We start from the raw sequence: 6,000 nt of genomic DNA, 5'->3' as shown, positions 1-6,000 counted from the left end.
ATCAGACACTGAAAAGGCAAACGGAGGGGAAACTCTATGCAGACACAAGATAATTACTACCATGGATGAGACAGACTCTTATTACCATGTATAGCCAAACTGATGGGAAATCAGACACGGAAAAGGCAAACGGAGGGGAAACTCTATGCAGACACAAGATAATTACTACCATGGATGAGACGGACTCTTATTACCATGTATAGCCAAACTGATGGGAAATCAGACACGGAAAAGGCAAACGGAGGGAAAACTCTATGCAGACACAAGATAATTACTACCATGGATGAGACAGACTCTTATTACCATGTATAGCCAAACTGATGGGAAATCAGACACGGAAAAGGCAAACGGAGGGGAAACTCTATGCAGACACAAGATAATTACTACCATGGATGAGACAGACTCTTATTACCATGTATAGCCAAACTGATGGGAAATCAGACACGGAAAAGGCAAACGGAGGGAAAACTCTATGCAGACACAGGATAATTACTACCATGGATGAGACAGACTCTTATTACCATGTATAGCCAAACTGATGAGAAATCAGACACTGAAAAGGCAAACGGAGGGGAAACTCTATGCAGACACAAGATAATTACTACCATGGATGAGACAGACTCTTATTACCATGTATAGCCAAACTGATGAGAAATCAGACACTGAAAAGGCAAACGGAGGGGAAACTCTATGCAGACACAAGATAATTACTACCATGGATGAGACAGACTCTTATTACCATGTATAGCCAAACTGATGGGAAATCAGACACGGAAAAGGCAAACGGAGGGGAAACTCTATGCAGACACAAGATAATTACTACCATGGATGAGACAGACTCTTATTACCATGTATAGCCAAACTGATGAGAAATCAGACAAGGAAAAGGCAAACGGAGGGGAAACTCTATGCAGACACAAGATAATTACTACCATGGATGAGACAGACTCTTATTACCATGTATAGCCAAACTGATGAGAAATCAGACACGGAAAAGGCAAACGGAGGGGAAACTCTATGCAGACACAAGATAATTACTACCATGGATGAGACAGACTCTTATTACCATGTATAGCCAAACTGATGAGAAATCAGACACGGAAAAGGCAAACGGAGGGAAAACTCTATGCAGACACAGGATAATTACTACCATGGATGAGACAGACTCTTATTACCATGTATAGCCAAACTGATGAGAAATCAGACAAGGAAAAGGCAAACGGAGGGGAAACTCTATGCAGACACAAGATAATTACTACCATGGATGAGACAGACTCTTATTACCATGTATAGCCAAACTGATGAGAAATCAGACACGGAAAAGGCAAACGGAGGGGAAACTCTATGCAACCACAGGATAATTACTACCATGGATGAGACAGACTCTTATTACCATGTATAGCCAAACTGATGAGAAATCAGACACGGAAAAGGCAAACGGAGGGGAAACTCTATGCAACCACAGGATAATTACTACCATGGATGAGACAGACTCTTATTACCATGTATAGCCAAACTGATGAGAAATCAGACACGGAAAAGGCAAACGGAGGGGAAACTCTATGCAGACACAAGATAATTACTACCATGGATGAGACGGACTCTTATTACCATGTATAGCCAAACTGATGAGAAATCAGACACGGAAAAGGCAAACGGAGGGAAAACTCTATGCAGACACAAGATAATTACTACCATGGATGAGACGGACTCTTATTACCATGTATAGCCAAACTGATGAGAAATCAGACACTGAAAAGGCAAACGGAGGGAAAACTCTATGCAGACACAAGATAATTACTACCATGGATGAGACAGACTCTTATTACCATGTATAGCCAAACTGATGAGAAATCAGACACTGAAAAGGCAAACGGAGGGAAAACTCTATGCAGACACAAGATAATTACTACCATGGATGAGACAGACTCTTATTACCATGTATAGCCAAACTGATGGGAAATCAGACACTGAAAAGGCAAACGGAGGGAAAACTCTATGCAGACACAAGATAATTACTACCATGGATGAGACAGACTCTTATTACCATGTATAGCCAAACTGATGAGAAATCAGACACGGAAAAGGCAAACGGAGGGGAAACTCTATGCAACCACAGGATAATTACTACCATGGATGAGACAGACTCTTATTACCATGTATAGCCAAACTGATGAGAAATCAGACACGGAAAAGGCAAACGGAGGGGAAACTCTATGCAAACACAAGATAATTACTACCATGGATGAGACGGACTCTTATTACCATGTATAGCCAAACTGATGAGAAATCAGACACGGAAAAGGCAAACGGAGGGGAAACTCTATGCAGACACAAGATAATTACTACCATGGATGAGACAGACTCTTATTACCGTGTATAGCCAAACTGATGAGAAATCAGACACTGAAAAGGCAAACGGAGGGAAAACTCTATGCAGACACAAGATAATTACTACCATGGATGAGACAGACTCTTATTACCATGTATAGCCAAACTGATGAGAAATCAGACACGGAAAAGGCAAACGGAGGGGAAACTCTATGCAGACACAGGATAATTACTACCATGGATGAGACAGACTCTTATTACCATGTATAGCCAAACTGATGAGAAATCAGACACTGAAAAGGCAAACGGAGGGGAAACTCTATGCAGACACAAGATAATTACTACCATGGATGAGACGGACTCTTATTACCATGTATAGCCAAACTGATGAGAAATCAGACACTGAAAAGGCAAACGGAGGGGAAACTCTATGCAGACACAAGATAATTACTACCATGGATGAGACAGACTCTTATTACCATGTATAGCCAAACTGATGAGAAATCAGACACTGAAAAGGCAAACGGAGGGAAAACTCTATGCAGACACAAGATAATTACTACCATGGATGAGACAGACTCTTATTACCATGTATAGCCAAACTGATGGGAAATCAGACACTGAAAAGGCAAACGGAGGGAAAACTCTATGCAGACACAAGATAATTACTACCATGGATGAGACAGACTCTTATTACCATGTATAGCCAAACTGATGAGAAATCAGACACTGAAAAGGCAAACGGAGGGGAAACTCTATGCAACCACAGGATAATTACTACCATGGATGAGACAGACTCTTATTACCATGTATAGCCAAACTGATGGGAAATCAGACACGGAAAAGGCAAACGGAGGGAAAACTCTATGCAGACACAAGATAATTACTACCATGGATGAGACAGACTCTTATTACCATGTATAGCCAAACTGATGAGAAATCAGACACGGAAAAGGCAAACGGAGGGGAAACTCTATGCAGACACAAGATAATTACTACCATGGATGAGACAGACTCTTATTACCATGTATAGCCAAACTGATGAGAAATCAGACACGGAAAAGGCAAACGGAGGGGAAACTCTATGCAGACACAAGATAATTACTACCATGGATGAGACAGACTCTTATTACCATGTATAGCCAAACTGATGAGAAATCAGACACGGAAAAGGCAAACGGAGGGAAAACTCTATGCAGACACAAGATAATTACTACCATGGATGAGACAGACTCTTATTACCATGTATAGCCAAACTGATGAGAAATCAGACACTGAAAAGGCAAACGGAGGGAAACTCTATGCACACACAGGATAATTACTACCATGGATGAGACAGACTCTTATTACCATGTATAGCCAAACTGATGAGAAATCAGACACGGAAAAGGCAAACGGAGGGAAAACTCTATGCAGACACAAGATAATTACTACCATGGATGAGACAGACTCTTATTACCATGTATAGCCAAACTGATGGGAAATCAGACACGGAAAAGGCAAACGGAGGGAAAACTCTATGCAGACACAAGATAATTACTACCATGGATGAGACAGACTCTTATTACCATGTATAGCCAAACTGATGGGAAATCAGACACGGAAAAGGCAAACGGAGGGAAAACTCTATGCAGACACAGGATAATTACTACCATGGATGAGACAGACTCTTATTACCATGTATAGCCAAACTCATGAGAAATCAGACACGGAAAAGGCAAACGGAGGGGAAACTCTATGCAGACACAAGATAATTACTACCATGGATGAGACAGACTCTTATTACTATGTATAGCCAAACTGATGAGAAATCAGACACGGAAAAGGCAAACGGAGGGAAAACTCTATGCAGACACAAGATAATTACTACCATGGATGAGACAGACTCTTATTACCATGTATAGCCAAACTGATGAGAAATCAGACACGGAAAAGGCAAACGGAGGGGAAACTCTATGCAGACACAAGATAATTACTACCATGGATGAGACAGACTCTTATTACCATGTATAGCCAAACTGATGAGAAATCAGACACGGAAAAGGCAAACGGAGGGAAAACTCTATGCAGACACAAGATAATTACTACCATGGATGAGACAGACTCTTATTACCATGTATAGCCAAACTGATGAGAAATCAGACACGGAAAAGGCAAACGGAGGGGAAACTCTATGCAGACACAAGATAATTACTACCATGGATGAGACAGACTCTTATTACCATGTATAGCCAAACTGATGGGAAATCAGACACGGAAAAGGCAAACGGAGGGGAAACTCTATGCAGACACAAGATAATTACTACCATGGATGAGACGGACTCTTATTACCATGTATAGCCAAACTGATGAGAAATCAGACACGGAAAAGGCAAACGGAGGGAAAACTCTATGCAGACACAAGATAATTACTACCATGGATGAGACAGAATCTTATTACCATGTATAGCCAAACTGATGAGAAATCAGACACGGAAAAGGCAAACGGAAGGGAAACTCTATGCACACACAGGATAATTACTACCATGGATGAGACAGACTCTTATTCCAATGCAGATTCAGACTGATAAAAATCAAACACGAAAAAAACACATTAAACAGAAAAAAAATTATAGATCTTACTGAAGTATGAGATCTTGTCGCACGTTCAGACCCTGCGGAATCCTTGTCTGTAATTTGAATATCCACTACGACTCCCTATTTACCGTATTTTTTGGACTATAAGACGCACTTTTTCCCAAAAAAATTTGGGAGGAAAATGGGGGGGTGTCTTATAGTGCAAACACAGTCTTACTGGGGGGTTGCAACAGTGGTCTAGCAGCGGAACCAGTGGTGGCAGAGGTGTGGTGATACTGTGGCGGTGCAGAGAGCACCTGAGCAGGGTTCCTTCCTCAGGATGCCAACGGCAGAAATGTGTCCACGTCACAGCCCGGTGTCCACGGTGAGCAGAGTGCATCACCGGTTTCCCTGCGGCCATCTTCCTGAAGTCGTGGGCCACTGGAGGCTTCAGGACAATGGCTGCCGGAGGCCGCGTGTGCGTAAATTGAGATTTTGGTGGCACTTGGCTTCAGAAAAATGGTTGCCGAGTTCTTAATCTGTGCACGCGTGGCCTACGGCAGCCATTTTCCGGAAGCTTCCAGTGGACCATGGCTTCAGGAAGATGGCCACAGGAAAATCGGTGATGCACTCTGCTCTGGAGTTCCGGACAGCCTGGAAGCAATTTAGGGTCCCCTAAGCCAGATGGAGTTGGAGGCCTCCTTGCTGCGCTGTTCTCTGAGGTCCTTGCTGCTTAAAGCTATGCTCGAGCCTCTGTTCCTTATGGTCCCCTTTCTTGCCCGTATGGCAGGCAGCTCGAGCCTATAGCTGGTGTCGCTCCTTTGTGGCGGCTCCGGACTCTGATATGCTTCTGTGCCCCAAGTGTCTGATGGGCCAGGGGACCTGCAGTTCCCTGCCCTCCAGATTTAGCTGCTGGGACTGTTGTACCCGTGCAGCCATGAACTCCGGCATCCGGTTCTAGCGCTCTGTTCTGGGGTGAGCTTGGTCACAGCTCCACTCCCCAGCTTTTCCTACACTTCTCTCTTCCTCTATAAACAGAGTGATAAAGGTGGTATGATTAGGCATCATATAGTGCCAGATATTTTTATGGTATTTCATGCCATCATCCATGTA

The sequence above is a fragment of the Dendrobates tinctorius genome, unplaced genomic scaffold, assembly GCF_039654945.1.
Source record: "Dendrobates tinctorius isolate UK_male_01 unplaced genomic scaffold, ASM3965494v1 ptg000641l, whole genome shotgun sequence".
NCBI lineage: Eukaryota > Metazoa > Chordata > Amphibia > Anura > Dendrobatidae > Dendrobates > Dendrobates tinctorius.
The sequence above is the reverse complement of the archived record's forward strand: the minus strand, read 5'-3'. Positions refer to the sequence as shown.